Below are 12,227 nucleotides of genomic sequence, written 5' to 3' on the forward strand. Positions count from 1 at the left end.
CTCCCAACGAGACAAATAAACAAACAACCAAACAACAAGAAATTCATGACAAAATCAAAAAGCTTTAATGCGATGAATAAATGTATGTGGTTTTTGTATGCATTTAAAATCCAAAACGGGTCAGGAGCTACTCTAACACGAGGGTTAATAAAACTGGCAAAATGTCACCATACGAACCAGCTCCCACTGAATTGTGGAAGCACAAAAGACAAATAAATAACATAATACTGGAAACACCAATGCCTGTGTAATAGGTCAGATGGTTTCAGTTTTAGCCATTTATAATGTTTAGTCAAATATTGTCTAACATGTCTATTAGTCACTGTGAAATATCATTTGAAATAGATTATCCAGAATTTCCAAATAGATTTATTCTCATGAGCAGAATGTTGCAAAGTGAGGGGTCAGTTCGTATTGTCTATTTTGTATTTGCGGTTCACGGATCCCTTTACCGTCTAAAGTTAGTTCACCACTATTTCATATGATTTCTGACGGAATGTTAGAGATTATCTGTTCTTCTGTGAGTTAACGGCTGCCTCTATTTCTTCTCAGAGGCTGAGGAAGTCCTCAACTTTCCCTGGTCTGGAATTCTTGAGGCACTTACGGTCTCTGTTTTTCCACACACAACGTCCTTTTCCGTCTTAAAGGAGCTGTACAGAATTGAAACTTTGTTACTCTTTGCCGCCATCTCCTGGCTCAAAGTAATAATAGCAGCATCAGTCAGCTCATACCTGTGCATCTCTATACGCATTTTTATTAGACGCGTCAAAATAAACTCTTCTTTTTGCATCTTTTTTGGGGTTTAACTTGCCAATTAAAGTCTACGGAGCAGGCTTTTTTACTTTGACCATTTACATTTTTCACTGACAAATACAAATGAAAAAAAAACCTGCAGGGACAAGCATGACGTCACTCACCAGAACCCCCCTCAACTCCCATTCCTCGAACAGCTCTGATAAAAGTAGGAAGCATGGAGCTCTTTGAACTCAGTTGGGCATTGTTAAAACATGCTTAATAAAGAAAGTTCTTAACTTTCAACTTTCTAAGGACACTTCTAACGACTTTCCCCCCCCCTTACCTTGACTTGGCATCCAAACTATAACCCTTTTTTAGAAACTGACAGTTGTGGCGTGCCTCTTACTCACTGAAGTCACTCATATGACGCCTCATGTTAACTACATCAATGAGCTGTGATCACACGGCATGTACCGCAATCTTCTATTCTCTTTGGTGGAACTCTCCTCTGATCACCCCAAGGCACTCTTCCCCTTCCTTGCACTAGCTGTGGCCTTGCTCTCTTTTGTCTCACTCACTGTCGCTGCATTATTCAGGGACTGGGTCCTGGCATGGCGGAGGGCGTGCCCATTTAATGTGCATTCCGATGCACCAACACAGTTTAGCGCCAAGCAGAATGAGAGAAGAAAGGGGTATTAGTGATGTCTCATATGCTAACGAACTGGCTCTACCAGCTGGCTCTTATTTGTAAGAACTCGGGTGGGGAAGAGGTGATTGGGGACCACGCCGGCTACCGCCATGCGCCTGGTTACCTAGATCCGAACGTGCAGCTGCCGAGCACTGTCTGGTTGGGGAGCTGGCAACACAGACTGCTCAAAGGGCTCTGTGCTACGGGACTCGCAAATTGTAAAGCCTGTTTAAGTCAAACAACGCTGTGAAAACAGAGACAAAGAAGGACAATGACGAGTGGATAATTAAAAGGTCAGAGAGAGAGAGAACCTCAGCCCTACCTGAACGCAATGATTCACATTTTAGGCCCAACTGGCCCAAAATTCGAGTTGGGTTGGTTCAGGCTTAACATCTAACCTCTAGGCTGAAAGTGGCGGACAAAACATTTTTACCGCTTGCGACAGGCTTGCTCGCTTCAGAGTTGTCCGACCTTTTGCGACTAAATCAACACAACAATTAGTTTCCCTGCGCAGCTGGATCTCTTCAAGTTTAAAAGCTGTCGGCGTGATCACTATGGTGGATTACCCCCCTCTAGCCAATCAGAGTTTGTGAAAACTGTTTTGTTTAAAAACGCCCGCTCAAACAAAAACTCTGAATCTGATTGGCTAAACCAACAGCTTTTTTGAAGACTTATGTTAGGGTACAGGGCCTTCAGGATTCTTTGTGAAGGCCTCCACATACAGTAGATGTTTAAGCCTATCAACAACTAATGTCTGTTGTGTGATTGGTTAAATCTTTAAATATGAAAGCGCACATCTGGAAGCAGCGCAACTAGGGAGAAGCATCGAAAGGAAACTGTAATTTTCTAATAAATAATGATGACAAAATATGATTAACATTAGATGATTCAGATATTTTTAGGCTAGCATGATGGCCCACCACTGAGTTTAACCCAATGACATTGCAATAAACTTGATGCGAGGAAACCTGATGCTACTTTGCTTTTTTAGACCAATACCTGAACGATACCTTGTCGTAAATGGTCTCTTAATAGCAACAGCTGATCAATAAATCAATGTTGTTGAAAACTTGCCGTACAAACAGGCGGCCGCAAATGGGGTTTAAATGATGCATGGTCCGGAAGTACCATATCCAGTTATGTTTTTCAGAGTTCTATTTTCAAACATGCCTCCTGTCAACGTGAAGGCTTTTATAGATTTTGGAGACTTTCAGCTGAGGTTGTTTTTGTTATCCTTTGGCATCCATGTTTCATACATTGCTATTATTGGCATAAAGGTGCCAGGGCAGCAGAAGCAGAAGATGAATAGACTGAGGGATGCCAAGAGCAGCCGAGCGGTGGCGCAGGGATGCCAAACACTTAACCTTCTTTCCGTTCCTTTTTTCCTCCCACTTCTTCTGTCTCATCTAATGCAACACCGCGGCGAGATGTAACAACACCTCTTACAGAGCACACTCGTCCCCAGAGCTGTGCGCTGGGCCTCACGTCTATTACCGCCTGCCTTTTATCCATTTTCGCCACGGCACACGCTCCCTTCCGTCTTATTCTGCCGCTCTTCGTCTCTCCTGCCATGGGAATGCAGAGTGAGAATTAAGGCAAACGGGGGTAGTGGGGAGAGGAATGGGGGTTGCATAATACCTTGTGGAGTTTCAAGAAAAGCGTCAAATTACGAAATGTTCAGCTGGATATTCTTGATATGCTTTTAGAAATAGCTCCAGTTCAATAGAGATAACATATCCATGCGGATTTGTGAATTCACAAAGTGTCTGCTAGTTTACATTAGTTTGGAGCGATCACAAAGCAAAATGGCGTTTGGAGAACAAATTTAAACCCAGTATATATTTTAAATTAGATGCGTGAAATTCAGACTATAAGCCGCGGCTCATTTCCCAAGCTTTCAACCCTTCGTTTATGCAATTATGCGGCTGATTTAAGCAATTTTTTTCAGAGGGCCACCAGGGGCGCCCAAGCATTAAAGGTAGGAATATATGTGGCGAGGAAGACGCAAGTTTAATGTAACTTTGCATTTTGTGCATGAATAAAACTAGCATTAAAAGATCATCATGGAAAAGGGGTCAATCAAAACTACCATATTGGGAATAATGTTACGTGTCTGTTCATTTGTAAACGTAAATGATTTAGAGTAAAGAACGGATTACAAGAAGAAACCTTAAACAAAGAAGATAGGTTTAAGGCGGATTTCTATATATCTGTCGGTATTATCGTGTGATTTGAAGTCAATATTTTATGCGGTTGGATTCTTTGGATTGTCTTTGATGTAAAGAAGCCACCTTAGTGGACATTCAAAGAAGTTGAAGACTGCCAGGGGACGTAATGGTGAGTTACGCCTGCTTTATAGTTTTCGTGTTTATTGCTTTAGAGTGATCGAGATGTTTCTCTTATGAGCACATTTTGAATATGTGCCCTGATCAAAGCCCTGCCGAATGAGAGGGTGAGCTTTGAGAAAGACAGAGAACGAAGGCTCTGGCATGACGACATAATGGAGGAGTGGCACACAAACTCTTCTCAGCTAGATGCAGAAAATACAGAGCAGGTGTCCGGACAAGAAGCATTTGTTGGTGTTTTTTTTAACCCCTTTTTTGTGTGTAAGGGTTAGGGTTAGTGTAATGGCCTATTTGCTTGAATTTTGGCTGCACAAAGGGTTCCTCAATTGAGCATAAAGCATCCAATGTTGTTTTTTTATTCAACCTTTTTTTTTGCAGCAAAATAGTAAACCAGGAAGTAATCCCAAGAAGTCTTTGTGACATCTTGTATTTAAGGGAGAAAAACCCACCAAAAACACACAACATCTGATTTCATCTCATAAGCTGCACCGCTTATCCTCAGTAAGGTCGCGGGAGTGCTGGAGCCCATCCCAGCAATCATCGGGCAGTGGGAAGGGGACACCCTGAACCGGTTGCCAGCCAGTCGCAGGGCACACAGGGACAGAAAACTCACTCGCTCATTCACACCTAGGGACTATTTGGTCCAGCCAATTAACCTGATGTTTTTGGAATGTGTGAGGAAACCGGAGTGCCTGGAGGAAACCCACACAAGCAAAGGGAGAACATGCAAACTCCGCACAGGAGATTCGATCCCATGACCTCACAACTGTGCCGCGGATGCGCTAACCACTCAGCCGCTGTGCCTCCCACAAAAAATGTCCAGGGAAATGTAAATGCCAAAGCTAATTTGAATTTCCCTTCGGGGATGAACAAAGTATCTATCTATCTATCTATCTATCTAATTTGCCTGTACATTTTTTTCCATGAAAGTCCCAATAAGGGAAAAGATAAACCGTGAAGCCGATCTAACAGAAATTATCAGAATTGTTATCAATTCCTTAACACAAAAAAATTGTGTAGTTGACCTTTGTCACCACAAGATAGCAGCAAATAAGTCACACAGAATCACACTGCACCAACACAATGCATTTAGCATGTACATAATAAACAACCTGCCGGAACAAACAACTCCCGGCTGAGTAGATAAATAACAACATTCACTTGCGGCTTACACATAGACTTGTCACCTTAGACAAAAGTCATTTCTTCAAACTCACCTTTACATTTGCTAGATAGTGGAGTGTACTTAGTAAATAAAGCATTGGAAGCTGTTACAATATGGTAATGTATCCTTTTTATTATTTAATCATCACATTAATATTTAATAATATTATAATTTTGATTATCAAATTATTAATTGTGTTGTAGATAATGCACTTCATGATTATCAATGTATCTGAGTTTAGCTTTTATTATTGGTTGTGTATTTGAATGAAGTGTTTAGTTCTGGTTGTGTATTTGAGTGAAGTGTTTATTTAATTTCTGGCCGTGTCATTGTGCACTATTCAAGTGAATTGGTTTGTGGTCTGACAAATGTCAGACCACTCACAAATTAAAATGAAATTTTGCCAGCAGAAAATAAGGTAATTCGGTAAACTTCCCCTTTGTTTAGAGACTCTTCTTTCAAACCACGCCTGTGCCTTTTAAACTATCGCTCTGCCGGTTTTCCGATGCTTTTTCAGTAGACATTGCCTTCTGAATGAGCCCAGAATATATCGGAGCATTTTTTTCGTACTTTTTTATTGTAATGAAATGCTTAGTGGAATGGTTCTCTCCATTTTTTGCTTTACTCGTGACATCTCGTTGAACTTGGTTGTATGAAATTGATATGCACAGAGAGAAATAAAGTTATCTCCTTGAAAGCTGAAATTCACTTTTAATTTGACTGCCTTTTATTTTTTCAATGTAGTTTAATTTGTAGAACATATGTATTTAATTAATAAATTAAAAAATCAAGTCTATTACCTGAACCAGGCAACATCCCCCATACTGGGATGGGCTCCAGCATCCCCGTGACCCTACTGAGGATAAGAGCTGCAGGTATTATATATTCATATTTATATTTATATAGTTATACTGTTTGAGAAAAAATCCAAGAAGAAACAAATAGCAATGTCAACACGTAAACTATACCACCCATTGCACAATATTTTGAAAATCAAGTCAGAGGATGCAATCTAAACATTAAACAGTATAACAAATGAAATACTTCTATTACACCAACTGTAACAAAGCAAAAGTTAAAAGCGTACACGCAATAAAACAGCAAAGTAACGAGCAAGCCCATAGTAACAAAGGATTTAAAGGTTTTTGTTCCGGAACAGTAGGTGCGCTCAATAGGGTGACAATTTTAGAGTGTTGTAAATGTAAATGTGCCAAAGTAGCAAAACACTTTACCACACAAATGAGACCTGGCATTACACTAATCTATTGTAGGCAAGATGCAGCAGAAGGCTAGGTAGGAAGAGGTGTTAAAAGTGTGCCTGTCAGTCACACAAACAGGCATAAACTTATGATGTGGCCCAAGGCGCTGGGTGAGAGAGATGGAAGGACAGCACTATCTACATATAGAAATGTCGCTTCAAGGACAGTGGTGGAAGTGTGAAGTATCAATCCTATGACTTAAGTATTGATCTAATCCAAGTACTCGCATAGTATTGATAATATAGATACTTGGGTCGATCCGCCCACCCCTACCCAATATTCCGTTATTTAACATTCCGTTATGTTCCATATTTGGATGGAGCACAGCAAAAGCAAATTCATCCATAATCCAGCTAATACATACTGTACATGCTGATGAGACTTATATAGACGAACAATTAATACAGGATTTTTTTTTTTTTGTTCCTGGGATAAATCTTACCACAAGTGCTTTACATTTACAGTATTCCACGGAGACTGCTATGATGAGAAAAATAATTTAGTTACTGCTCCTTGCAAACAGTGATATTTGTTTTATTGCTGAGCTTATTTTGGAGAGAATGCTCATGAGACACAGTCCCAAAGCTCTATTCTCTGTTCTTATCTGACCTATATTTTTTTCAAAGAAGCGATAAAGGAATTAAATAAAACCTCAAGTACATTTTTGGATTCTTTGAACTATTTGGGATGTTCCTGTTTCTACATCCCCACATCCTTCTCATCACAAATTTTGCTTAAAAGAGACACACCGAATAGAGTTGTCCCGCATTCCGATAATTAAAAATAAATTTGAATACTTTTTTTTCCACCTCCATTTTTCTCCATCCCTTCTTCTTGCACTTTCTGTTTCTGTCTCAGTCAGGAATAATTCATGAGCTGTGCACCTTTGATCCATTTTACATCTGTGCTTTTAAATAGGGTATCAAACCCGACTCAACAATCTAGCGACAGGTTCTGGGGATGGGGCTCGTCCTCACCCGCGTGCCCCCACAGCGACGTGTTGAACTTCTCACCGAAGCGCTCATTCTGTCACCTATGCTCACAAACAATCTGCCACTAATGTCATCCGGTAATCCTGCATTTTGACACACACACTGGAGATCACATTTGCAATCAGGTCTGGATTTGGCGATGCACTCTCGTTAAAACATCTTGCGAGAAATATGGTTCCTCTACATTCATTCATTCATTATCTGCACCGCTTATCCTCAGTAGGGTCGCAGGGGGTGCTGGAGCCCATCCCAGCTGTCTTCGGGCAGTGGGCAGGGGACCACCTGAACCGGTTGCCAGCCAGACACAGGGCACACAGGGACAGAAAACACCTAGGGACAATTTGGACCTGCCAATTAACATGACATGCATGTTTTTGGAATGTGGGAGGAAACCGCAGTGCCCGGAGGAAACCCACGCAAGCGTGGGGAGAAAATGCAAACTCCACACCGAAAGGTTCGACCTCAGAACTGTGCCGCACACGCGCTAACCACGACTCTACATTCGAGCTTAATTTGTTCCAACGATCATGCCCGTAGCTGGAATTCCTAATGTAACGGGCGCATTTTCTCCATAGGAAGTAAAAATGTAATTGGTCTGTTCCCAACCTCCTAGAAGGATTAAATTGAACCTTAAACAGCTATAAAACACATCTTCCTGATGACTAAAAACATATTCAAATAGTAATTAAAAATAAAACACATACAGTCATAAGATAAATACAGACGCTCCCCTACTTACGACCATTTGACTTACGAAAAACAGTAGATACGAATATTGTTTTCGGGATATCGAAAAATATCCGGATATTGCTTTAAGTTAGATTTTGTATCGCTTCTTTCCGCCACTACCGGCGTGTGGTGGCGCGGTGAGAGGTCACCCAGCATCCACCCCGAAGAAGAAATCCTCTTCCTCTTCCTAGTTTGTGTGCAAACATTCGATATTGTATCTCCAGCCCGCTAAGAACGTTGACATTTTTATTGTTTTATATCTCCTGCATCCATTTAATATGGTTGGTGTAAAGTGTAAAGAAGAGGCGAGCTGTTTCTTTTGAAATCAATGTAGAATAAGAAACTTTAATGGTGTTGAGAAAACGGTTGGATCGCTTTTTTTTGTCACTTCCAACCACCGGGGAGGAAGTCGCCTAACTATTGAAGCTCATCTCACAAAAATAAGTAAAATTATCTTTATTTATCTTTATGGAGCATATTGTTTTATTAAATGTTTATTTTTTTAGTACAAAACAATACAGGTTACTTATACAAGCCTTTAACATACTTATATAAACCTAAATATAGATTCCATACAAAATATAGCACTGGAGCAACTTACGAACAAATTCAACTTACAAACGATCGTCTGTAACCTCATTCGTAACTAGGGTAGCGTCTAGATGATATTCAGGGTGGGGTGCATAGTTTGTGGTGCCCTTAATTAGTTTTAAATTAAATAATTTCTTTATTAGAGTAATATTTGACCACTAAATTGAACTGTGCTGTCTGGTGAGAGTGAGGCCAATGCCACTGAGCACAACGTTGTAGTGACCTAAGGGTTCCATTTTGTAGAAGAAATATGAATTTATGGACCTATGATTTTGGTTCGGTAGGCCGCATTAAAAAGCCTGAAACTGTAAGTTGCATTGGTTCATGTCGAAAAAAAAAAGTTTGTTTTCGGCATAGACTATTCACTATCTGCAAAATTACATTTTTTGTTCATAAATGGTTTTGGAGTACATGTTGCAGGAACAGAAAACTGATTATGTTTATAGTCCAGAAAAAGCAGCATTGGGGTTCCACACAGGGCAACATATATACAGAAAAAATCAACTTATTGTTTTCATCTTAATCATAACAAAGTCCAGTTAGCACGTCAACCTTGCCATGACGTCCAACCCTGATCTAAACTACAAGTGCCAAATTCATTAGAGGCTCCCTTTCCTGATTGCAAAGCTTTCTATAGTAAGTGTCAGTCTGGTGTCACATTAACTGCGCCTCCACATAAAGTATCTTGGATGGAGAAGTGACCTGAAAGTTTTCGGCTGGTGTGACACACTCAAGTAAAATGTCATTTCCTCGTGCATCAAGTCAAAAGTTCTGTGTCTTGAGTGTGTTTTTTAACTTTAACAATTCAATTGTACTATGTCGTTATCGCGACCATTCAATTAAATCCAGTTGGGGGCGTGCCTGTGCCGTGTTCGTCAGGGGGTGCATGCACGTTAAGGTAATTGTACACATTAACACTGCCGCAGTCAGCAGTCAGCAGTTTGCCTGCGCGTAAATGTAATGATCTCCCGTTTCTCATCAGAGAACTTGATTAAACTTTCATTGTGTGCATGTGTGTGTGTTTATGTGTAATGGACTGATAACAGGTCTGCTGAGTTCACTGCTGTGCTGCCTGTTTTTGGGGGTGTTGTATACAACAGAATAGAGGCCAGCTTTTACCCGATAAGAACATTGTTATCTCTTGGAAGAGCGCTTAGCATTATTGAACCAACAAACTGTAAAGCTTATGTATATGTTAATATCGTGCCTAACGTGAATATGTCGCCGGACTACAAAATTGTAAATTAGAGAAAAAAAAAATATTCTAAATTGCATTGAGGTGTGCCGTCATTTTCTTATTAGTCCGCCTTTGCTAGGAATTGTTGGATAGCCTTTGCGTCAACCCCAATGAAACAAAGAACTAGTCCACCTTGAGTCGGGAGGTGGCTAATGAGATTTCATGCTCCCGACGGCTCTTCATCACCGTCCTCCTCGTCATCCGTAATATATATATTGCATGTATAGATAATGTAAATAAAGGGTATTCTAAAAGTCCTGTGCAGATTTGAAGTCCCCATATTTCTTTAACCAGGCATGTCCAAAGTCTGACCCGGGGGTCAAATTATTACTGGCCTGCGGCCTCTGTCATTAAATTAATAATATCTAGCCTGCCAGTAATTTTGACCGCCGTATAAAATGAATTTGTACCAACAAAAAAACAAAAAACACAATTTCACCAGATGATGGCAGTAGCCCTTTGGCCACTTTGCTCTTAGTCAAGTTTAGCCCACCCTATTTCCTGACATGACGACTGTAAATAAAAAAGGGAAGTTGACTGTGAGGGCCAAAGCTTCCAGGACCAGGGAAAGTTGGAGTATTTTTTTCACCGCAATCTGAAACAACTGCATCTGCCTAATTTGCCAAGAGACTTTTGACCGTTTTCAAACAATGTATTATCAAGAGGCACTGACGGACGAAATATGCCGACTACGACAAGCTAACTGGACACAAACACTATGAAAAGATGAAGCAATTGGAGGCTCTTTTAACGGTACAGTAGGGCTTTTCTGCGAGACCCTGCAGGTAAAATTAAAATGCTACAAAGGCAAGTTACGGGGTCGCGACACCGATCTCCAAGCACTGCAAACCTCTCACGGACGGTAAATTTATTAAAGACTGTTCAAAGAATGCCAGATTGAATAATCAGCCCTCACATTTTATCAGCTTACCAAATCTGGCCCGTTTTCTTAAAAATGTTGACACCCCTGTCCTTAAATATGATTAATCGTAAGATAAAAGTTTTGCCATTTTAAAGTTAATTACATTAAGACATTGTAGGGCTATTTTTTATTTCTTTTCAGTCCCATTAATGGTGATCAGTCAACCAGAGGTGTTTTTTTGTGCTTGAAATCATGGACAGTTGTTCAACGTGCATTTCTCATAAAATGCGCAATGGAGCCACCAGAGAGAAAGTCCATAGTAAGATGACATCGCGAATTCATAAATGTAACCCATTTACATTTACAAGAACAAAAACATAAAAAGCATATCCAAAAGACATCTGGAAATTTTAAAATGGATTCAAATTTGCATCTAGATTGAACTTATATCACATTTCTGAACTATAATGGTATTAGAGAAGTACATTGTGGGGTTGGGATTGTGCAGATGCGAATAAGAAGGCAGTCACATTCTATTAAGAGGGTGTTGCTGGTGTTTTCTGAGTAATTCCGCTGATGCCATCGCTCGCACTATTTAGAAGATGAGGAATGGTGTTGCCTGCATTCTGAAAAATATATTTATTGACACGTCGATTAGGACAGCAATCAATTGTTTATATCACTTTTGTCTCTCGATTTTGAAAGCAGCGCTGGCGCATGCTCGTTTTAGCGAGGCCCTTGGCTGGAGTGGGCGTCAAGCTGCGACCGCCACTGTCAGATTAGCCCATTTTCAAATCAATGACACATGTCGTACCACTTAGTGCCACGTTCCATATGTTTGCATTTTAAGAATGTGTTTTTTTTTCTTCAAGCCTAAAGCCGAGAGAGAGCAAATCTTAGCGATATAATCCTAGCGTTTGATAGAATCGCTAAGGGACACGGTACTCCTACGCCAATTCGCGCAGAGGTTTTTTCATCATACAACGCACACACGCTTACATATGCTCACAAACAAGACCATAAATCGTATTAGGCAAATGAGTTCCTGGCGTAGGGAGTCGTCTGTTTTTGCTTATTGTGACAGATCCCGGCTTAAAACGCACTCATGTTTAATATGCAAATCTCAGTGTCAGATAGTGGTCTGCAACTGCGATACAGAGAGGAATAATTCAATGTGGCAGCGTTGGCCCGGCGATGGCAGTCGGGGACGACCGAGAAATATCAACTTGTGTAAACGCTCCATTGGGAGGAGCATTTGACTTAACCCTCATTCATGTCATCAACCCTAACTTAACCTGAACTGTTGAACGCGATGTCCTTGTGACGCCAGGTTGACCATGTCAAAGAAGCTCTCGGAGTAAGTGGGTGGCGGACAAACCACTATTAGGCCCACTCGCTGCTCACAAAATTATGCCCCAAAGTGTTAAGAGGTTATTGACACATTTAACAGGTAATTGAGGACTGCCATTTGTTTTTTTGATACATTTTCCAATGCAGGAAAATGAATTTGTTTGTTTGCAAACAAACACACTGGTCCCACTGAATTCTCCGTCAAGTGTGTCAGAAAACTTGTAGTACTGCGAGTGATGCGCAGGCCACCAGATTATTTTGAATTTACACAAAG

At 40.6% G+C, this 12,227-nt stretch overlaps 1 protein-coding gene across 2 annotated transcripts in view; it reads right to left on the reverse strand.

Annotated features, from left to right (window-relative positions):
- The window catches only part of grm8a (glutamate receptor, metabotropic 8a), a 364,026-nt gene that overhangs the window by 334,047 nt on the left and 17,752 nt on the right, over positions 1-12,227 (reverse strand). The gene's annotated exons all lie outside the window — the stretch shown is intronic.

Source organism: Urocampus carinirostris, chromosome 11, assembly GCF_059441175.1.
Source record: "Urocampus carinirostris isolate Australia breed hairy pipefish chromosome 11, RoL_Ucar_1.0, whole genome shotgun sequence".
Lineage (NCBI taxonomy): Eukaryota > Metazoa > Chordata > Actinopteri > Syngnathiformes > Syngnathidae > Urocampus > Urocampus carinirostris.